The following is a 24,306-nucleotide window of genomic DNA, read 5'->3' as shown; positions in this document are numbered from 1 at the left end:
TGATGTTACCATACTACTAATCAGAGGTTTCTTCCACGTAACACTGCTACTTCTGGTTTCATATCATTTAAGGAGAGTTTACCTTAGTTTGAAAGATCAATCTTCTTTCTCTTTACGTTGTGTTGTATGACGTGTGGGATTAGTGAATGCGACAAATGTGTGTGTTAGACTGCAGTGATAATGGATTATCTGAGGGCCAGTGCTGAAAACCAGAGCAGAGGCAGCAAAGTAAGTGCAGGAGGAGGTGGCAGTGCCGCTTGCTGACACCTATGCAAACGGGGAGCTCCAGCAAAACTCTAGGTTCTCCTCCACCCCCAGACCCCTAAGATTTTGGACTAAATGATGCTTCCTCTGTACTTGATTTAGACAGTGTTTTCCCACAACTATAGATTTATGCTTTATAAGACATACCTTCAATTTTAATTGCAAAATAATATTGCACAGTTAAAGTATCAGCCATATAGTCTGTAACCCAGATGTGGGAATGCATAAATGGAAGTTCCAGCAGTAACATTAAAGAGCTTAACTTTATATATATATATATATTGTGATCTATGTTGTATAAGCTAAAACTTAATAAAAATAAGCTATTAGGTGCAGGTAAAGCGCTGATATGTAATTTATCGTGCTAGATGTGGTATGAATCTTAGCTTTTCCTTTTCCAGTTCTGTGAAAATGTTCTGCCTTAACAGTGATGAGACTTTCTCAGTTCTGTAAGTTGGTGGGTTTTTTTTTAATTGCTAAATTTTGGAAGCAATAAATTGACAAGATGTTCCACTTAGACTAGCAGGGAATCAAAGCAATGCTATCAGGTACAGGGCAGCACCACCTTATTTCAAGCATTTCTTTAACTTACAACTGCACTAGAAGACAGGCAGCTTGAATTGGCTGAACTTTAGAACCGTGTCAGAAAATAAAGTTGCCCAATTTGCTCTCAATGTATGAAAATTCCATTATTTTTTTTAAATGAAAAGAAAAAGCTGGTATTTATTCTGGATTCTCTGTTTAATGGTAAGTAGTTCTAGTGGTTTGTAAGTAGTGATATAATAAATATTCAATCTGTGTTTTCACTTATTACCTCTCTTGTTACTGAAAGCTTATTAGTCAAGAAAGGAAAATGAGGTATAATATTCAAACTATTACAGAAAAGGGGAAGTGGCACTCACTACCTACTAAATTAAGTCTTTGGCTTATGAAATAGCAGAACCAATAAAGAAAAATCAGTAAATATTTATTTTTAGATAGGGTTTTGTACAGTGATGTATAAGATTACTTTTGATTTTTATGATTACAAAGAGGTATCTGAGCAAACTTGCTTTATGACAGCAATAAATACATTTCCAGTATGGTAATGAGATTGTTTAGCATGTTGTTAAGAAAGAAAAAGAACCACACTTCCTCTTTTTTTAACAAGTAAACAAAGAGTACCCCAAAAGTGCTTGTTTAGGGTGTCTTTTCCAGTTGACAGAACACTTCCTCTCCTATAATGAGTGCAGACATAAGCAGGCTTCAAGCTTGATATGAAAACCAAAGAAATTAATAACAACTGCACAGATACAAAGGCTTTGTAAGTTTTCTATGAGTAATTAAGGAACCTTTCCCTGTTGTATAGCTTGAAGTTCTGTATAGCTGCTATGAAGAAGACTCTGCAAACTTGCTTTACGTTATTTGCTTTTATACTGTATGTTAAAAACCCAAAATTAGTGTTGTATTATGAAGTTTATAAAAAACATTGTTACACAAAATGGCACTTGCACAACTTGAATGTATTCAAAATACAATGTCATGTTTATATGAATATAAATTATTCAAGAATTTCCTCTTTTGTCACTAACAGGTTTCATATTAATTTACACCAGGGTGATAAGTGTACCTGTAGTTCTCACTAACATGTAAATGTTTGATAGGCTTTTTCAACTAAAACTATCTAATTTATATAAAAATATTGTACTTTAAGCCTATATTTTGTCCATATAGTGAACACATGGTCAGAATGACCATGTGGGCAGGTGTAACAGCAAGTTATTGCAGCATGTTAAGCATTACTTCTCACTGACATCAGTCTTTGACTTCAATAGTTTGGCACTGTTGCTTTAACGAAGGTTTTAATAGGTGCTATAAGCTCTGCAAAGCAAATATTGTGCTTGTCTTTCAAAATACTAGAGCTTTTTTTTTTTCAAAACTCTTAAAACAAATAGTCTATAATCTATTTGTCAGACATTTAAATATCTGGAAAAGACTGGAAAGCTAAGATAGGCTTACTAGAGACAGAACTTTCTTAGTCATTCAGCTATTTTCAAAAAAAGCCTCCCCAAGGTTTTTGTAATTTTTTTGCAAAGAAATAAGAGTTTGAAATACCATCTTTTAAAATATTTTTTAATATAATACACAATAGCCTTAATTTCTGTTGTGCAAGGCAAGCTGCCAGGCACAATCACACAATTTAGTACACTTGTAAAAATAAAAGGCTGCAACCCCCCCGAACAAACCTTCCCAAAGAATGCATTGTCTTTACCCACCCAAATACTGTTCTGGAAAGATGCAGGTATAGTGAGCCTCCTAGCCCACTGTATTTCATCGTCGTTTAGCTTGCCTCTGAACCAGAACTGAGGTTACCTTCACATACGACGATGTTTGTTTCCACTGATGAGTGCAGGGCATCCATTCAGGTTAGACCTTAGCACCAGCTTTGGATGACACCAAGCAGGAGGTAACGGTGCTTTGACTGGTGGATTTTGTCTGGTGAGGCCAGGAACACACAAGGATTACTTTTTCCCAAAGGTAACTGCAGCTATTGTCCTCTCCTAAACATATTCCCCTATGAAATCCTTTGTGGTTTAGTGTTGTCATTCTTGTGATTTATCTGAGTTATTAAGGAAGACACTTTGGGCTGCTGTGTTATTTCTGTACTACTTAAAAATTAAATGTCAGTTGTAATGGAGAATGAAGAAGCTGAAGAAATGGCTTCATCTTCAGCACCAGATGCAGCTACGCCTGCGTTTCACTGCCTGGCCTGTAAATGCAGGGCACTAGTGAAGCCACAGAAACTCTTGGATTTTAAAATAGTTACAATGACGTGGGGAAACTAGTCTTTTGCAACTTCTTCCATGTTCCATTGGAGGAAAATACCTGTAACAGCAAAGTGTGGGATTACTAGTCTCACTTCGTTACGATTCTCAGCACAGCTGCGGTGGGCACACATAATGCATCAGGTCATCCCAAACGACTGCCTGTATGTCAACAAAATTTGTTTTATAGGTTTGATGTCATAGACAGTCCAGCCATCCAGATCTGTGTTATTTTTCTTGGGATTATCCCCTGTGCTTTGAAGGGGAAGAGGTGTATGTTCCATTTTCTTTCACTTGTTAGACGTGAATATGAAGCTATTAATTCAGAAAAGTTTTGCATAAGTAGAGGCCATCTGTACCTACAATTACCCGTACAGTAACCTTTTCTTGCACAACTGAATTTTAAATATAATTATCTGTGAATATATCTGAACTCTTCCCCCTTTGAAAATCAAGCTTTCTTTAATTAAATAATCTTTTCCTACTATCTGAACTAAGTGACATTTTATAATCATGCAATTACTACTTAATTTCAATTTTATGATATTTTAAGAGGTCAGTAATGGTAATATTACAATATAACTATATTCTGTGAGAGTAACAGTTGACTGTTAATATGTAGGTCTTGCATAGGACTTCTTATCAGTAAATGTTTAGGTGCATTGGGGGAAGTATGGATCGTTATCTCTGTTTTATAGGTGATTGAAACTGTGGCCCCAAGAGGTTACCCAGCATTGCTGTGCAAACCTGTTTTCATGTATTCTGTTGACTAAACGTCACAGAAGAATGACTCCTCTGAGTAATATGTTAAAACATAACGTGGCAACAAAAAAAGCCAATGGTATTTTAATGGACTAAAATTAAGGAAATTTTTTTTTTAAACAAAAAAATGAATTTATTCCTGCTGAGTTCTGTCTTGTGTGTGCTGCGAAAATCATTCATTGGATTTGAACATATTAAACATGAACTTGCTATACAATGTCAGTTTATTTTTTTATTATTGACTGTTGCCTTGGGGTTTAAATATTTCTCATCTGTCTTGGTGTGAACTAGCTCTTGAAAAATCACAGAAACCATCCGTGCAAGTAGCTGCTTTCCCTTTCCGTACTGTATGCGATGCCGGTTTTGTCTGATGAGAGTACAGTGGGTGTTTGTGCTCCAGATCGTTTTAAGAAACTGAGCATGGTTAGGAAGAGCAATAATCAGGGGAGACCTCAGCAAATGCTCAAGTGACTGGAGAGAATAGGAGCGATTACTCAGTAGCCGTCATTGCTGGCTTTGAATATAAATGACAGCCTGGCCCCAGTCTAATGCTGGGACTTCTGGGCGCTGTGGGAGATAGTCAGCACAGTTCCTGGCGTGTCAGGGAAATGAAGCTTCCATGGAATTTTTCATAGAGTAGGAAACAAATAAAAGATTTTAGGGTTTGTTTGAAATCACATTTTAGTACTGTATTACTGATGTAATTTTTTTTTCTTCCTTATTACTTTTGATACACGTTTCTGATTTAAAAATGGTTTTGAAATGTTGAATACTACTAAACAGATAAAAACTTTACAGAAATAATTGAAACCATGTTTTGTAGTAGTTATTTTAGGGTTTTTTTTTTTGTGAATAATATATTTTAGTTTCACATGTCGGGGATGATTTTAATTATGTCTTTCCACTTCATATAGTGGATGTGCTTCACTGTTGCCAAAATAGCTGCTTTGAGGGTTGCAATTTGACCAAAATTAAATGGTTAGTTGTGTGTTCTGAGAGGCCTTTGTGCAGCACAGTGCTCGGTCATCTCACTGAGAAAAAGCGTTTGTTCAGAACTTCTGTGCTGGCTGCCTCGGTATGGCGTAACGGGAGCTTCTTACAGGGGCTGCTTAGCACATTTCCTTCTCTGAGTAGAGATAACATGCTCTGGAGAGCAGCTGCAAATGACAGTTTTCTGCTCACTTTGAAACAATCCTTAATAATACCAATAAATTGCTTGCAATCAATTAACAGAAACCCTCCACAAAAGTGAAATTCATGTCTGCTCTTGGTTGGTTTAGGTTTTTGCCTTGGCAGGCTTTTTTACGGTACAGATTTTGTAGATATGTTACTGGATTTTTACTGGCTTCTGTCTCTTCCTAGAGTTCTCAGAGCCCAGGTTAATGCTTTTCTGCTGGTTTCTCCTAATACAAAGCACAGAAATGTGTATTTTCTTAATGTGACACCGCAGAGTGCTGAGTGCGATTCAAATGCTAATATGTAGAAAGGAAATCTCACAAAGGAAAGGTGTTAACATTCGTCTTTATTTGCTATATTTCAAAGCATATGTGCCAAATCTGGCTTGACACCTATAGCATACTATATTGCAAATGTACCAGTGAAAGGCAGAGCCAGGCTTTACCTTTTGGCATAGTTTAAGTCTTGATCCCATGGGAAAGTGAAGGTTTCTTTTCATGACCCCACCTGAGCCTGCTTTGCTGATTCTTCCACTTCTTCCCAGATTCCTGTCTTAAATTTCCCTTTTCCAGGGAGAAACTGTGAACAGAATATATCTAGCAGGGACTGGGTTGGGTTTTTCTTTCTAGCTGATTTTGTTCTACCGCTTTCCCGAGTGCTGGAAAAGCTCCTCGGTTACTTTGGTGCCCTGCTACCCTCTTTCTCAAGCTCAGCTCCTGGCTGACATCAGGCTTAGCTCTTTTTAGACAAAATACGAGTTCCTTTTTTCCCTTGTGCTATTAGAATGTATATTTTGCTCATGGATCTTGTTTAGCTGCTTTAAATTTTAAGTCTGTGTTTTGCCTGCTGTTATCCATGGCTGTTAAGAGTTCCGTTGACTTCAATGAATTGTGTTCTCTTATATCAATGAAGGAGGTAAATTCTGTTTTCAGTTTGATGATCCACTCAGTTGCAATTCTACCCATTTCCCCCCAGAGAGTTCCTCTAAGCCACTAACACTAATACGTTTCTCGAATGGGTATTTGGTACTTCCCAGTGTTTGCCAAGCTCAGGCTCCTCACGGCTTTGTTCCTCACTTGTCTCTGTAGTATTCTGAGATAAAACTTCTGAATTTTTTGGATCCTCACCCATTCGAGCTGTGTATTTGGATGGGCTGAGTGACTTATTCTTAGGTCTTGTTTTCTCAGTAATCTCTCTCTGCAGATGTCAGTGCTTCAGTGCTGAGTGAAGTGATGCTTTGCTTTTTGTGTATGCAAGCAACACATGGTCTGCAGCCAGCTACTTAAACCCACAAAATATTTAAGAATATGTTTAAATGCAAGGTCTTACAGAAAATGTAAATTTATTACTTATTACTTTTCATTTGATTCTCGTGATAGATTTCTGGAGAGTGCTCTGAAGCTTTGGTGCTATCACTACTTTGCCTTCATGCTTATGCTAATTTTCTTTCTTTGCCAGAGCCCCACAACACTTGTTATCAGTAGCTACAATTTCCTGCCACCTGTGGTGGAATATATTTCTTCATTATGAGCTTTTGGCTGTTTCCTCAAGTTTTGCTTTTGGTTAGCTGCTGAGGAATTTTTACATATCATTCGCTTGTCCTGCAAAACTTAATCATCTGATAGACAGGAAAATTGCTGCTTCTAGTTTATATTTGGTGCAAATCACTGAGTGCCAGTTCCTGGTACCAGTACTGAACTGGTACTAAATTTAGCAAAAGGGAATGTGGTGGAAGACTGGGTTTTGTAGGGTTTGTTTGGGTTTGTGGTGGTTGGGGTTTTTTCCTCTCCCTTCCCTTAAAGTGAAAGAGCACTGAAAATGCCAAGGCTCAGTTCAAAGTGACGTATCTGAATTGAGTTGGAATATAGAGGAGATAACCACTTTTTATTCTTAATTTGGCAAACATTTTCTTAATGTCATTTTCAGCAACTTTACATCTCTATTTTAGAAGCTGTTGTAATTTTAAGTACCTCTTTAAAAATGGGACTGTAAGCAGAGGTTTACCACTCTCTATTAGTACATCATTCCATGAAGATTTGTGAATCCTCCTGCCCAGATCAGAAATATAAATGAAACCAGCTTCTGGCTTTATGAATGTGTCTTGCTATTGTCCCATACTCAATTTGAAAAAAACCCCACCAAAACAACTCAACTTTTTATCACAGGAATAGCTGTCCAACACCTCATCTGTAGTAGGCTGTTTCTTCTCCCCATCAAACATCATTTGGAACAAGGATAAAACCCATGGAAACATTAAGAAGCATGTGTGCATATGAAGGCAAACGTAAATTGAACTGGATTTCCAGATCAAAAAAGGGACTTGGCAACTGGAGATATGTGGAGGAAAGAGAAGAAATGGTTTTGTTTCTCTGTGCTGAATTCCGCTGGAGCAGCTGGCATGAGCTCTGTGCCAGCGATGGAGCAGGTAAAGCTGCCGCCATCAGCCCTGCAGTAGTTCAGCTGGTGTTTGCCAGGGAGGCTGCTGGAGAAACAAACGGCTGCTGAGGAGTAATGCCTCATTAAAAAAAAAAAAAAAAAAAAAAAAAGGGCAAAGGACCATTTTCTATAATCTTCATCGATGTTTTTATCTTTACTCTTTCTAACCAAACCTAGCTCCTGGGATATAAATTATAATTTGGAGGAAGATGAGTCCATATTCGTCTTTGTAAACTGCTTGTACTAGGGAGGAGAAACCTATTTATGAAGCAATCCGGGGCACCCCTGAAAGAGCTGTAGGAATGACCTCAGTGGGTCCCCCTTGCCTCCACTTCTCCCAGTTACTTTTGTCACTTTCTGGGGTGTCAGCCCTACTCTCATGAGCTGTCATGACTTTTTTATTTATTTATTTTGTGTGTCTGTGTGTGTGTGGTTGTTTTGGGGTTTAGTTTGGGATTTTGTGTGTGTGTGTGTGTGTGTTTTTGTTTGTTTGTTTGTTGTTGGGTTTTTTTTTGTTTTGGATTTTTTTTTTCCTGAACCTCCCTACTGAGGAATTCTTCCTCTTTTCATCATCCCACAGGTCCCCGGAGAAATGGCACACCGTCTTGCTGGTGTAGCATCATTCACCACTGTTAATGTCTCTGTCAGCGTAGCTTGAGAAACTGCACTGAAATGGAAATGAAATCTGTGCCCCATGGGCATAGACATAACTTCCAGCAACTAAACTCTCTGCTTCTTCCTCGCTTTTCTTTCAAGTTTTATTTCAAGAGTGTATGCTTTTCTGCTTGTCAGTGTGCTTTATGGATGAGATGAAATTAAAATAAAGCACATACTTTGCAAGGTGGTGAGACTGAGTGGTGCTGAATCTTAGTTTTCTCACAAGCTTTTTTTCAAATCCCATGGAATAGCATTCCTGAAAATTAGGAAAGGTGAATATATATATATATATATATATTTTTTTTTTTTTCCCTCCCCCCCCCCCCCCCCCCCCCCCCTTTTTTTTTCCTTTTTCCAGACAAGGGCTAGTAGCAGATCCTTTCTTTATGGAAAGGGTTTTAGTAATGAAGTAACTTCTTATTTCTGTAACCAGTTCATGAGAGAGTTTTGGGCTCAGAAATTGCATCAGAAGCAGAGTCTATGGATCAGAAGTGAGTTGTTTGTAGTAGTCAGAGAACCACTGAATTTTAAAGAAAGATTTGATAGAGGTTGATTGGTGGATTTTACAGATTAGTGGCATTCCCTTTTGTGAACAGGTGAGACTTAAGTCTTGGTTGTTGAAAAATGGATTAAACGGGCAGTCAGGGAGATGGCTGCAGAACAAAGCCATGTATAGCTCCAGATCAACAGCTCATGCAAGACCCTGACGGTCAGGTGTGGTTTGACGTGATTGTGAAAGAAAGAATAGAAAAGAAGGTGGTAAAAACCACACCCAGTGCAATCAAATTAAAGAGCCAGCACAATTTTTTTAGTGTTTTGGAACAGAATTAATGGATAGCGAATTGGGGTTTGCAAAGGCTAAAGTGGAAGAGGTTGTAATAATTAAGACATGAGATTATTAAGGATCAGAGAATTTTCTGTCTTCACAGAATTTGAATTAATTTTGATAAAATATGCGCTGGTAAAAAGAAAAATTAAAGAAAAGTAGAAAGGAGGAGAGAACACCCTGCAAACCTGAAAAACTAATTTTATTGCAGACTGCATGTGAAAGAAAAATGGCAGAAACAGAAAATCCCTGAAATCACAAGCATTTTGAATACTGAGAACATAACACGCTCTTTAAAACACAGGAGGTTTGGCACATGTATACATATGAATACACATGGGTGTTTGTGTGCCTGTTCGTATATATACTATTATAGTTCATCACCAGCCAAGGTACAGTAAGATTCAAAACTTGTGAAAAACCTCAGCTGTGTTCCATCTGTAGTCTCATTTTAATCCTTTGATTTTGCTGCAGAAGTCTTGACCCTTGTGATGGTGTTTTGGGTTTTTTTTTACATACACTTTGTGTGTAACAAGGCTTCTGTTACTTCTGTAGTCAAATATGAGTAAAATGTAGATAATTTTCATACTATAAATTAAAAAAACATAATTTAATTCTTTTCTTACATTGCATGCTTTCATTGCGTTGTGCTTACAAAATGCTGTCTCTTATGTCTTAAGACATTTTCAAAGTTTTTGCAATGATAGTTCAATCCTTATCTGTTACAAGAAGTTGGAAACTGGTATGAATGATTCATTTTGAAGAGCTATTTTGGTGGTGCCCACATCATCTTAGATACAACTTTACATAAAATGGATGGAATGGGAAAATGCTAGTCTATATACCTCCTCCACCTATCTATTTAAATGAAAATCCATAAAACTTGAACAGGAGACTGTCATTTGGATTTCTTTGGAAAGAACATACTTTAAAAACACAGCAAAAAAGGAAGGAGCTCAGGAATGGTGAATGGCGACCAGCTGACTGTGAAATGGAGGAAATTCTGTGGGTGCTATCAAACTCACCCTTGGCTTTGAGCCACCGATGTTTGCAGTGTCTGAAGGTAAAATGATCCAAACCAGCTAAAATAAAATTAAACTGCAGCAAGGCAAAAGATAAGATCTGCACATGTTCTCACACATCGAAGCAGAAGCAACTGCTCTCAGAAGTGGTTTGGGTTTGGGCTTTTTTACTAGTTTGGAAGGATGGAGAAAGGGAGAGGACAGGTCCTTCATTAGTGTTCTTGGAGGAACGGTGGATGGCGTGAGGTTTCTGGGAAAAAGATGGTCAAAGAAGTTAATCTCTCAGTGAGAGAAGTTAGACTTTTTATAAAATGTGATTTTTTTTTTTAAAAAAATAAATCTTTTGCATTGGTTAGCAATATAACATGACTTGTTGGTACTGGCTTGAAGTGCTGCTACTCTTATGTGGTGTGTAAAATTCAACATTATGAGGAAAAGAAGATACTGTGATAATAATATGACAGTTACTTTTGAAGTACAGAAACAATATCTTAGAACTACAACGCACTTTTCCTCATGTATAATCAAAATAAAGTAGTATATGGAAGAAAGTTTACTACAGTTTGGAATGAGCAGTGAACGAATTTAATGAAACTTCTGTTTCAAGGAACTGGATGCGGTTCCTTGTTGATTACTGAGAAATAATCCAAATTTCTCAAGGCAGGAAGAAGTCATGATATAAAATACAAAATAATAGAAAAATACAGTTTTAATAGTTTATCTTTTTTACTCAAACTATGAATAATGTACTTTTAAGGGTATAGTTTAATCTCTCTACAGCGCTATTTTTCCTGCTTGTTTGTAGGCTGCAGTTAGAACTCAACCCAGGCAGTAGCCCTGGTGAAGGAAACGTGACGGTACACTTGCACGGTTTGACCAGTCAGTTATGAATATTCACTTTTTTGTGAGCAGATGGTAGTTCCAAGTCTGTGCAGAAGTATTGTCATAAGTATTTCCTTTAGCACTTCTTATGTTCTAGTTCTTTTCACAGCTCTCCTTCCATTTGGGACATGTTTATTGTAGGAAATATGTGTTCTGACAAAATATTTAAAGGTGAACAAAGAGAGGGTGTGCTCAGAGAAGGGAATAACTTTTGTCTTCATACTGTGAAAATGACTGATTCACTTGGCGTGCTCTTGTGTTTTCAGTGATGATACATACATGCAGTATAAATGGATGAAAGAAAGTTTGGATTTAGAGAAAATAAGTTCCCATGTCTTTCCTGCACTCTTTCTTATAATATCGATATTATAATTTCTTCATTTAAATTACCACTTTAAAAAATGCCTGATTTTCTTAAAAAAAACCCAAACAAACCCTCTGTTTACCAGTGGAGTATTATGTGCTACAAGGAAGATATCTTAACCAAATTTACAGTCACATATCGTGGCTTCTTATAGTGCAGGTAGAATTGGAAACTCTGCGGTGAACGGTGAGAAAGAGTAGCCCAATTTGCAAGGGCGGGTCTTTTGGTTGGTTTTTAAAATTCAGGGCGGACAAGTATTCAGTTTTGTTATATGGAAAATAGGAACGGGTCTCAAGGAATATCAAATTTGTTCTTATGCATCATAGCACAGATGCAGTTTGTGGTGATCAAATGGCAATAAAATGGGTTGGCCATACCTAAGTAATGTATTGCTGTAAGAGACAGATTTTTTCTTCTAATAATGCTTTCCTGAATTGAAAGAAGTCTTACCAGTAATTTTACAACGCCAGTCCCATGAAGTTCCAAGTCAATGTTGTAATTCACAGTATGTACAGAATTTCATTAAACATCACACCCGTTAATTCCCCATCAAATTGAGGACAGCTAACCAAAGCAACTTAATCTGAAGAAAAAGAATTCGACTACGAGATCCCAGTGATTCTTTCTGTGTCTTAAGTATACTCACAGGGACTATTCTGCTGTTTTTCTGCCTCTAATTGTTTGTTAATGAGTTTATAAGGTCCTGTTGTAAATTGGACTTTAAATTGGTTAATGCGGGGGTTGTGGTGTTGTGTGAACTTTGATAGACAAGATGTTGTTGACCCCAATACCGTTAGTAGATTTTGAGTAATTCTGCAATCCAGGATTTAACAGCTTTCTGATAAGACCTTTAAAATTTCATTTTTGCAATTTTTATCTTTTTCTAAAGTAGTCCTTTAACTTGTATTCAGAAATAAGACAATTGTAGAAGAAATCCTTAATGCTTTATGCAAACTCTTGGAGAACTCCTATTGTAAAATGACCTATATCTTTACCACAATTGATTTGGAAGAGCAAAAGGTCAAAAATCTCCTAATCGGTTTTTGAAATCTGTGTGTCAGCACAGCGCATTTCAGAAGGGTTATTGGAACTCTGCAGAAATTGCATTTCTCTTTTGATTTTAATTTTATACCTGGAAAGGATTAGGGGATATTCATGTCAGCTGAATGGCTAAAGGGTAAAACAGAAAATAGTTTTAGAATGGAAAATGCATATTAGAAAAGAATGCACTCAGAGGAATGTGATACCAGGAAGTATTTATACAGTTTCATTGTTTTATGTGAGTGATGTAGAAAAAAAAATTAGCAAATTTCTTTCTATCTACTATGCCAAATCTCCATGTTTTACTTGCTATTAGTTGATTAGTGCAATATTATTCGTGACCTTGTTCCCTACTGAAAAGTTGTCTTACATAGCAGAATATAATCTATAACCAAAATACGATTTCCTAGAGAGCAGTATTTAGCCACTGATTTATTTACGCATCCTGTCTTTCCATCACCTATTATTTTTCAGAGCTGCTCTCTGTTGATAGCGACCTTGCAAGATGACAGATTAATTTCAGCGTTTAGGAATCTGTACAGGCTGCTACTCAGTCTTGTATTTTACGATATATGTAATACAATACATCGTATCCTTCAATTTTAAAGCAGTTCAACTTTGAACAACCCAAACTCAAATGCAGGAGAAGCTTTAAAAGCTCATCCCTCTTGTCCCTGCTCTCTGCTTAGAGTGGCTCTTGCGTTGCTCCTGTCATCTGAGAGTACTTTGCCTCTAATCTCTTCAGTGGCACAGCAACGCAGAATTCACAGAAAGATTATGGTGCCTGGTGGCAAGATACACCCCAAATCTGTCAAAAATCTCAGTAGCTGCAGTGAGTGAGTCACACCACCAGACTACAGCGTACAAATGTCAGCTTCTTGCTTTCACCTGGCAGGAGCTCCCAAAACAATGAGCATTGTTACAGGGAGGGAAGTTTGGCTCTGCGCGGGTACCGCTGTAACAGAGACAGTCTGATCAGTTAGTAGCTACTCTTAGAAAAGCAGCCCCATCACCTTCAGTCCCAGCTTGTCCTCCCAAAAATGTATTTCATAGCTTAACTGCTTCTGAACTGCTTCAGTGTTTCAACACCAGTGTGACATTTCTTTGGCTTTTGGGGAGCTGTTTCACTGTCACTGACAGTGTAGCAATTCTAAACCGGGATTTTCAAAATAGGATTTAAGGAACCTTTTTAACTTTTGCAGCCCTGTTGAAAACCATTGTAGATTTTGTAACTGACCTGGGTTTGGTTTTGTTTTGGGTTTCTTTTATCTGGTTTTTAAACGGATCGAAATGGTGCATATAAATACATAGTATAAAAGGTGCTGAGAGGAACATAATGACAGCTGGGAGCATATAACTTCATTAATAGTTGAGACTGACCCATATGTTTTATTCACTATTATTGGAATAATTAGTAAAAAACTGTGATAATTAACTAGAAAAAGAGGCTATAACTTCTGAGAGTTTTGGAGAAATCACTTTTTGGCTCCTTTGCAAACCATACTGTTTCCTGAGCAAAAGCAATTTGTTTGATTTTGCACAGCAAATATGAGCTACATCTAGATGTTTTCCACTGGGACATTACAATTGAGTTTAATGGCTTGAAATTAGAGAAACTCTGTGGTCAGTGAGGAATCATTAGCAATGGAATAATTACCTTCTTGCAGAAGGTAATTATTTACCTTGAGCAATGTCGTGTTTGTAAGATTTGACAAGGTTGACACAGGCTGCTGTTCCATCACGGCTCCAGCTGATATAAGAACTGGATATTGGCCTTCCTGGTTTCAACTTCTCTGGCAGTCATGGTCCCAGTCCTGCCTTGCACTGGCTCTTGCACTTGTGTTTGAGCTGATCCGAGTCCAATTCAGGCTGCAGGGAAGCCGTGGCTCCAGCATGGAAGAAGCCTGTGGATCACGTGAAGCTGACACTGAAGCTGAAGGAAAAGCACTCAGATAACAGGCGGTGCCTGAAGTTTCATTCCTCAATAGCTGCTCGTCAGAACCTTAGGCGACAGGATCAGGAGCTGATTTTATTAAAAGAGCGACTCTATAAGTAGCTGTGCTCCATTCTTTCCAGGGACTGCAAGGACGTACCATAAGGTTGCGTGTAACTGTAGTGTTTGGTTTAGTGCCCTGTGAATGTTTCTGCAGCTGATGCACATGGCAAAAGTGCATTCTTCTACGAAGAAGCTGCAGTTCTTCGTAATTCCTCTCATCTGTTGTTTGGGTTTTTTTTTTTTAAGACGTCGTCATCACTGCAGAAAGCAAAATCAAAACTTCTGTGTCTTTGTGACCTTAAATTTGCATTTGAGATAATCCTCCGTTCAGGGTTTTCTTATTTTCTGTAGCTGACTGGCTATCAGCAGGCCTTCAGGTGCGCGGTGATAGTGTCCTGTAGTTGAAATAAAGATCCCTGAAGGAGTATTTACTGACAAAAGTAGAAAAAGAATTGCATTCTCTTCTCCTATCACTTCTTTTTTGCACTTAACGCTGCAGTGAGCTGGCTAGGGAAGGAAAAAAGAGCAGCCGTGTTTCTTTAATGGAGCTTATGGAAGGCTGAAGTATTTTTTTCCATAGATACTGCTTTCTGAAATGTCTCTTTGAGGTCACAACAAGCTCCAGCAGTCACGCGTGGGGAGCAGGGCGAGTGCCCCCGGGGGGCTGGTGCTGCTCTCTGGCAGGAGGCCGTTGTTCCTCTGCTCAGGGTCGCTCCGTCCCCGCTGTGTTTCCCGGCTCACGGAGCCACTTCGCTTCCAAACCGAACCTCTGCATGGTTCGCATCGTAAGGAGCCTGTAGGCCCTGTATCCAAGCAGAAAAGTCAGATTCACACAGTTTTTCTGTCCTGAGCTTGTTCTGGGATAACGGAGCAGTGCGACTGTCACCGAGACACCGGTGTGACGATGAGGTGTATTTGTCACTTACGAATGAGAAATGTGAGTGTACAGAAACTTCACAAGCACGAGCAACTATACAGCCCTAGTTGCGCAGAGGTTAACTTTGTGATTCTTACCATGCCTCATCTAATAGGATAATTACTTTTGGCACCTTTGTGTCTAGGCCTAATTCATCTTGCAAAGATAAGGTAATAATTTACCAGGTAACCTCATTCTTCATGTGCCAAATAATACAATAGTACAATAAAAACTTGGACAATGCAAGTTGGGAGTAAAGAATGGAGGACATTATCTTGGGCAAAAGCAGTATCTGAATGGTAAAATAGGCAGGATCTGGGGAAATTCTGTTTCAAAATAAGTTGTGCTTTAGGAAGGACCCTTGCATTAGTATTTTTCCTTGGTAAACTGAGATTTGCTGTGGCGAAACATAAAATTCTCCAGCAAACATTTGTAGATTTCAAAAGAGGACATGATTCAGGCACTATCGCTGTACCATTAGTGGCATTTTATGGTAGGCTGTATAAAGTTGCATGTTCCTAGTTAATTTTTAGTTTTGTACTATTGCTCAGATACACTTTGTGCTAATATGGTCCAGGCTAAAAAAAAACCCAACACCACCACACCCAAAACGTGAGACACTTCTTAGTGTATTTGAAATCCGAATGGCATGAGCTAGTCCAGATAAAGGGGGGAATATTTAAGAATTCCCAAGGTGAAAGAGACTGTAATTGCTACTTGGCATCTGAAGAGGAGATCTAAAGTGTAGTCAATAGCTGTGTCGATGCTTTCTCCATTAACTGGGACATGTGCGGTGTGCGAGTTGTGTTTACAGTTGAATAATTGTTTATATGTAAATAAAGCTATTGCAGCTTTCTTTCCCTCTGTAAGGACAGTTTTAGCTTAATTATGCAGAAGAGATGTGTGGGGAATGTTCATCTTGTGATTCATTTTAAATTTGCTTCCTGTGTATTTGCTACTTGACACGCTTAATTGAGTTTTTTTCTCTTTCTGCGTGGAAGAATGTGCATTCTTTCTTTTTGTTTGTGATTTCTGGACTCTTTCTGGAGGATTGAAGAAAGGTGAACTGTACCTTCTTTTCTGGTCACCCAAGTGGGCTGATATACTACTGTCATTTCTCACTGGATGTTTGAACAACTGTAGAATCGCTTTAGAGTTAATCATATTGTGGCTTTCTTATGGTGCTATAGAATAAAAAATATGAATTAATCGCTTCAGTGGACCATCGCTCCTCTTACAGCAAAGTTTCACTGTACTGTAAATGCTTGGTGTTATGTCAGTTCCCTAGAAGTAGTCATTATCACCTACACACTTGGTGTCAAATGCTGCTTTCTAAAGAGATTAGTACCTTTTCCTCCTCCTCCTCCTCCACACTTGCTCAGCTAAGTAGAAGAAAATCCAAACTACTGCAACCGTACAGGATGGAAGATGGCAAATAATCTCCCTGATTTGGCTGCTGTTTCAAGGAGAGACACGAGACATGGGATTTGATTCCCCTTCACTAGCACTTCTGTGCTGACCTCATTTCACCTGACGTCAGTAGGTTTAGCGTGGCAGGTCAGAGCAGAACGGGGCCTGAACTCTTCCAAACCCTCTGTACTCTGCGGGGTAGATAATTAAGGAAATGAGTGTTGCAAGCTAGGCACTGTGGAAGAAAACACAGGTATTTGCTTTCTCTGTAATAGGAAAGGGAAGCAAAACTGCAGTCAAAGCAACAATAAAACCAAAGCCAAACCAAAGGGGACTTTGAAACAGAAAACAACTTTTTCCGGGTGTTTTCTTTTTTTCTTTGTTACTTCCGTTATATACCTGTGCATATGAGAAGAGTTGGCTAATTGGACTCTTACTCGTTATTTGCCAGTCACTTGGCAACCACCTGTCATGGCTCTTTATTATAAGAGCATGAATCTGTTGTCTTTTACCAGGAAGGACTGGCCAAAAACCAGTGCAGAGATTAACTAGGAGGGAAAAAAAAAAAACAAAACCAAAAAACAAACCCAAGGAAAAAAAAAGAAAAAGAAAGAAACACTGTTTACATTTTTCTGCAGTTGGTGTCCTATTCACTTAGACACTACCTGTGCACCCCACGAGAAAACACAAAGCAAGAAAGAAGAATGGTATCACAAAGGAAAAAGTTAGTAACAGCGTTCCAAGCAACAGATGCCTGTATCAGTAATGCCTGCTTTTGTAGAACAGAAAGAATCACAGCATTCTTTGACTTAAATTGTGTTTACAAAACTGAAAGAGAGACTATGGCAAATGGGAAATGCTGCCACATTGGAAAGACTGGGGGGAGGGAGCGGTGGCAGCAGCGGCATTTTCTTCCTCACCTCTTAATTTATTTTTTTTTAAATTTCCAGTTACGCTAGCTAAGCACTTCATCTGGATGTTTGTGCTAAATCTGCACTGAAACAATTCTAAAAGCTTTTACATTTTCTTTTGCTTCCTGTCCAGCATTCCTTTGAAACAAATGACTGAGATTAAAATTCCTTGTTTCTATCATTTTCTGCCTTTAAGAAGACTCGTCCAGCCGGAGCCAGAAGCCTAAGATTTGTATGTTTGGATAGTGATCTTAATAAATAAAAGTCTACGTATGTTAGAGTACAAGATTTGAATTCTGCAGAGAAAGGCAGTGGCACCAGCAGGCTGGGCAGCGGCGTTTCAGTGTTCTATGGGATCGTCATTGCCGAATGTTCAATAGGTCTGTTCCGCTCAGCTTTTATGATGAGTTTTATGTTTTTGGAGCAGAGGTCTCCAAACCGCGGTACTAACGTCACTAGTGGTGCGCTTTGATGTGGTGCACAGAAATGGCAGCTCCTGATTCAGTCGCCGCAAATGAAACACCTTTATGGTGGCTGCTCCTCTTCTTAGCGGCTTGGCCTGATCTGCTGCTGCTGCACGGGAGCTGCTGCCTCTGCAGCCTGACGGCCGCGTTCCACGCCAGCGTCGTGCACAGAACCTCCCTGGTAAGGAGGCCAATGGTTGCGGTCGGTGGTGGGCAGCTCTTCCACACAGATGAGCGTGAGGGATTCACATTTTGTGGAGCAAGATGGGAAACAATCCTGGAGGTGCCCAGGGTGAGGTCCTGCTGGCAGTGTTTGTGCACGAGCAAAGTAAGTTTGGAACTCCTTCCCTACAGAAAGCAAGGCTGTTAGTGTCACTAATGTTTTTCATATTTCAGTAGTGAAATATAGATAAACTCTACATAGATCAGTGCTTGTTATTAGGAGCTCATAGAAGACGGAAACAGAACTGTGAAAAGGTGGTAGTATAAAACCCCCCAACTAATCCTGGAGGTTTTAATGGTGTTGTGGAAGCAATGATCTTAAAGGTCTTTCCAACCTAAATGATTCTATAATTGTATGTGTGGGCGTTTGAGGAGATGCTCTAGGTGTTGCTCAGTGCATACAGAAACTTTACATTCACTTAAGAAAAAAAATTGTGTGTGTTCTGATGAGTTTTTTTGGAGGTTTTTTGTTCGGTTGGTTTTTTGGAGATCCTAGTTGAAATCTGAGTAAGAGGTTACAAGTCACTGTTACACCTGAAGAGATCTGGAAATAGAATTAAATTCATAGGGGTAATTGTGACACAAGGAGTAAAGAATACGGGATGTGGAAGGCAAGCAAGAGAGGTAGTTGTTTCGTGATGTTGGACAGAAGAGCTGACCTGGCTGGGGCTGGGGTTCCGTCAAACCTCAGTCTTGTATTGACCCTCATGCTTGATAAGTCTGTGTTCTGACAACTGACCGGAATGTATATAGATTAAAAATTGGGGTAAAGGTCCCCTGAACAGTTTTGAAGTTTTCCTACTCCATGAAAATAAGAGAAAGTGTCCAAGCTTTTTAAGAACTCACTGAAAAAAGTCTGTGGTCCTCCTTAGCTCCATGTGGTTCTGTTTGCTAAAGCATAGAGAATGAGTTCACACCTCTGAATTTTTGCTACAAGGCAATAAGAGTGCAAGAAAACTCCTGGTAGTTTGACTACTTTATTTTATATTTATACAGTAGATTGTATCTGTCTATGCAAGACCTTCAATACTGGAAGATTATCTGAGTATTTAGCACTCTTGTGTTTGTCTCCACTGCACGCGGGGAGGTGATCTATTGCGTGTATGTATATGAAATGGACATGGTGAAACTAAATCACTTGGTCAAGGTTACAGGGAGAACTGGTGATGGATGTTGGAACTGAAGTGAGAATTTCCTAGCCCTGAGCTAACACTGTTGCAGCATGGTCATCCTCGATCTAGAAATCTCTTCAGCATCTTAGCCTTTTCTGTGGCTTTGTCTATGTTTACCACAGACATAAACTGTGATACCCAACTGGGGGAACGTTGGTTGGAAAGCTATAAAGCGAGCAGCCCCTCTGCCCCCACCCCAGACTGTTGAGCAGTAGGAACACCTACTTCTTCAAGTACTGTGAAGAATTCAGAGTTGTTCTGGAGGTGTGAGTCTGAAGCGCCAAAGAGCCTCAATTAATGTTTTAGTTGGATGGAGAGGAGGCACTGTATTTGGGGTAGTATTTTTAGGAAGTATCTTGGAGGTAGTTTCCATATGAGGAGTAGAACTGAGCTCAGAACCAAAGGTGGTGTCCTAGCCATAGGTCCCCAGTGGCAGGAGCTGCTGCTGAAGCTGCCACCCGAGGGGTCAGCTGGGCGGTGAGGCCATGCCTGCATTGCTGTAGGTAGAACTAGCAAACCTAGTTTAAAGCATCTGGCTTGGATACCCAGCTGTAACTGGGGCAGCATGGAGTTCAGTACAAACTAATTGCTCGGTTTTTCTCTCGAGTATTTTCCAGGATGATATAACTGAACATAAGCTGTGCTAACTTGCATTCTTTTACGGCTAAATATACATCTCTGTTGAGCTTGAGCTGGTTGTGTGGTGATGAAGAGAGAGGCAACATTTTATGTAAGGCAAGTGTAGGAGATCTGAGAGAGATCTCCACAGGGATCATATTAGAGCTTATAAACGTGGAAATTGTTATTTACAGATGAAGTGCAGAGTGAGAAAGGAAGGGAGGAAAGGGTCTGAATCTCACTGTTACATTATCTCCAGAAAAGTGCTGAGTATCACACTGTTCGCTCAATATAAACCAGAACTGATGCCTGATTTCGTTAGGTGCCAAATTTATAAAAGATTGGCTATTTGCTTGAAAATCAAGACTACTGATTAATCTAGCTTTTGATGCTTTATCTTCCTAACAACTGGAAATCTGAAGCCTTAAAAAAAATAAAAAATCAAACAGCTTATGAAAGTTATCACTAAATCTTTGTAAAACTGTATTACCTAAACTTGTGTTGATGCTCTTCTTCGTATGTCCAATGGCAAATTTTCTAGTTCGTCTTGCTGAATGCTGACTGGACGAGTACTGCGCAAGTCACTGGTTTTTAAATAAAATTACTTGGGTTAGTTCTTAAAGTGCCAGGCCTCCACTTCCTTGTGCTAGTTATGCATTTCTTTCATTAAGATTGAAATCACTAACTTACTCTTATGCTAATTCTGCACACACAGAGAGCATGTTTTACTGACGTAACTCCGTTGCAATCACTTTCTCTATTCATATTGCCCAAATAAATCATGTGTTTAAGTTTCCTCTTGAAACAGGAAAAAAGAAACCAGATTTTCTTATAAGTGAGGTAATTTTGCTCTTTACAGACTGTGATTTCGGGAGGTCTGTCCTTGGTTTGTGGTGAGTTACTGTTTTTACCTTCAAGAAAACATGGGATCCAAAACTTGTATAAATTAAATATCCTGGTGTAGATTCTTACTTTATAGCTGTTATAGCTCTGATCTGTATGAGTCATGTTTTTCCACTGGTTTCCTTAAATACCACATTGAAGGATTTCAGGTGGTTTTCCATGGTCATCCTTTTATGGCTGTGTTTCTGTAAGAGCGAGGCAGGCATACAGCTTCACCGGGACCTGGCAGAGCAGAGTCATCAGCACTTTGTGTGTAAACAGTAGGAAAAGACAGTAACAATTTTTGTGCCTGAATATCTGGGCATTTGGAAATGAAAGATAAATTCTGGTGTTATTGGTGGGATGGAGATGACTGTTAATGACTGTTTACGGTAGCACTGTGGGTATGAGTGTTTGGAGTGTGTTTTTGTTGGGTTTTTTGGTTGGGGTTTTTTTTGGTGGTTTGTTGGGTTTGTGTGTGTGTGTTTTTTTTTAAGCAATGTGATTTATTTTGAACTGTTGCAATGTATTGTTATAAAATTCAGAAAATTTCCTTATCCACCCAGCGTAAGGCTGGTCTCTAGCTTTATTAGTCAGGTCTGTAACATTGACTAGAAATGATATTTGATGGAAGGAATTCCTCAAGTGTTAAACTTAAATGCAGGTAGCTACTCTTCCTTCTAGTGTATTGAGTTTCTTTCATCGGCTGGTTTACAAATACCTCCTTTTGCACCCGCTGAACTAATGTACTCTAAGGGAAATTGTTATTCTGATTCTTAATAATGTGATAGACTTTGAGTTTATTTCTGTCTAATTATGTTTAATTTATTTTTAGTTTAGACTGAGAGAAAGTAAATGATGTAAAGTGAAGTTTGTTTTCAAAAGTGTCAGAATTTTTTTGGTAATCTTTTAGGAGGGAAGAAGAGGCATCACAAAGGCGCTTCCCCAACTATTTTAGAGGATAGACACAGGAAGCAATTCTTTTTAATTTCCTTAATAACAAATCATCATTTTCATATCTGTACATTTTCTCTAAAAACTATTCTGGACTATATGAATGCTTTGCTTTCTGCTAGCATCAGTGGCAAGACTTCAGTGACATTATTGAGATTACGGCTACAAATCTTATGTGGGATGGGTGCTTCTGGCTTTTGCATATGTATAGGACACTTATTTAGCTATAAAATGGTCTTTCTGACAACCAAGGGATACCATTTTCTCTTAGAAGAAACTTCTTTGGATAGCTACACGGTTCTGTATGTTTATGAGTTTAAATAATAGGTTGAACTGTGGTCTTGTACAGTATCGTGTAAAGTTGCTATGCATTTAAGCCTGTGAACGCACACTCTGTTTTCTTCATCGCAAATTAAATTGCTTTGGGGAACTGAAGGTGGTGTTACTTGCTTCGCTGAGTACGTGAGTAGAACAGGGATCAGGTTGCCGGAGAGCAACCTCGTGGGCAGCTCCAAAACAATTCAGAGCTCTTGAAGGCAGGTTGAGCGAAGTCCCCTAAAGCAGAACCACCAAGGGCCTTGGCGACGGAGCGCAAACCCTTCAGGTGGCACCGCGGCCTCTTGCCAGCATCGAGTACACGGCGTCTTATGTGTGATCATTAATGAAGGGGGACCCCAGGATTTTCATAAAACAGGAAAAATCAAAGACTAACAGCTTACTTAACAAACTTTCTTTCAGAGATCATTGCCTTTTTTGAAGGATATTTGACCTTAGCATTTAGGTGTTTCTTTAGAAAATAAATTACTTCAAAGTCAGTGCTAGTATGTATCATCTCAGTGGTTTTCAGGAGCTTGTATTTGAGTCTTTGCTCCCCGTTCACAGAAGCTACAAAACCTCTTATTTTAAAAGTGGAAAGCATAGAATTCTGCATTATGTTTCATTATATATTTTCTTATTTTATCTGTTATACATATTATGATCTTCCATTGTTGTTCCGTTCCTCAGATAGAATTAATGAAATGCCAAGAGCAAAAAAAACTTCAGTGGGATTTAATTTTACAAATAACATGCTAAGGGTTCTCATCACTACTTTATCTAAATATAATGCTATAAACATCTCTGTTGCTTGTGAATAAGATGATGTTTGGAAGCTACAGCAGCTCTCAGGAAAACTAATTTTCCTTTCCAGAAATCGAAGTTAGGAGTATTAAATATAATTAATACGGAATATCTGAGTTTAACTGTTTTATGGTATGTAAGCACAGAACATTTAGATGTCTTTAGTGAACTAAGTCGAGGACTTGGTGCAGGACTGCAAATTTTATTTTTATCCTCAAGGTCAACTAACATCTTTGAAGATTGACATCAGTGTTCAAGAAATATAGGTCTTAATTCTAACCTTGAATGTAATTGTGTAGTTTCACTGTATAAAAATGTGAATATATATATGTATATGCATTACTTATTATCTTTTTTTCCTTGAGCTTTTGAAAATAACTCTATAAGCTGTGTATTTTTAAAGGCCGGAATGCCTGACTCATAACAAAACAATGAGATACATAACAAAGGTATGCAGTTCCTCTCCATAGGACAGTGCTGCGTAAAAAACCAACCAACCAACCAACCAAAAAAGACTGCTTGTATACAGAAAATGTTAAGGAATCCTTCCAAATGTAGGAATTTCTAAGAAGTAATGCTGTTTCAAGTAGAATTTGAGTAGCAGCTGCTTATCTGATGGTGCTGGACAGTTTCAAAATTAAGCTGAAATGGCAGATGAATGCTTAATGGTCTTAAATGATAAGACCCTTAACAGTCCATGCATAAAGCACTTCCTAACAATTTAAAGGGGAGGAAGGAAGGATGCTTTTCTGGCTTTGACTGGTTCACAACTGCTTCAGATTTTTTCCCCCTCTTTTTCCCTTTTTGGAGTGATTTAAATAAACTTTGCCTATTTGTTTTCTTGATCTTCCATTGAGGCTTTTGTATTTATTTACTAGTAATTTACTTTAAAAAAACCTTATTTTCACTCATTCTTTATATGTTTATGGAGATCTGGATGTTAGCATCATCCTCACATACTCATCAGATAAGTGGTATGGTAGTTTATGCCAGCTTCAGATAGGCAGAGGCTGTTGGGATTTTATCACTACGATCTGCAGGTTTATTACTAGACATTAAGATATCCAGCAGATTTATTTGGAGCAAAAACCTTGCTAGGAGATCATGTCTATGAATTAGCCCTGGAAAAAGTTGATGGTGATGTTAGTCATCCAGACGGACAAGTTCTGGATGAGGCCTTGAGTTCTGGGCTCCTGAATTTGCCTGCTGGTCCTGGAATGCTCCCCTGTGGTCTCCTGGTCTCTGTAGCCCTGTGAAGGGGAATTTGCCTATGTTTGTGATGGGAAGGGAACAAATGACCCACAGTAAAATATATCTTTATAATCCTCCCCGCCCCCCCTCCCCCCCCCGCCAGCAATATAGTGTGTCCTGTTCTTTGTGCTTCTCCCTCCATTGTAAACATATTCCT

At 38.7% G+C, this 24,306-nt stretch overlaps 1 protein-coding gene across 10 annotated transcripts in view; it reads left to right on the top strand.

The window, feature by feature from the left end:
• Positions 1-24,306, top strand: part of ATP2B2 (ATPase plasma membrane Ca2+ transporting 2) — a 432,794-nt gene that overhangs the window by 149,666 nt on the left and 258,822 nt on the right. The window lies entirely within an intron of this gene.

The sequence above is a fragment of the Falco naumanni genome, chromosome 4, assembly GCF_017639655.2.
Source record: "Falco naumanni isolate bFalNau1 chromosome 4, bFalNau1.pat, whole genome shotgun sequence".
Lineage (NCBI taxonomy): Eukaryota > Metazoa > Chordata > Aves > Falconiformes > Falconidae > Falco > Falco naumanni.
The sequence above is the reverse complement of the archived record's forward strand: the minus strand, read 5'-3'. Positions and strand labels throughout refer to the sequence as shown.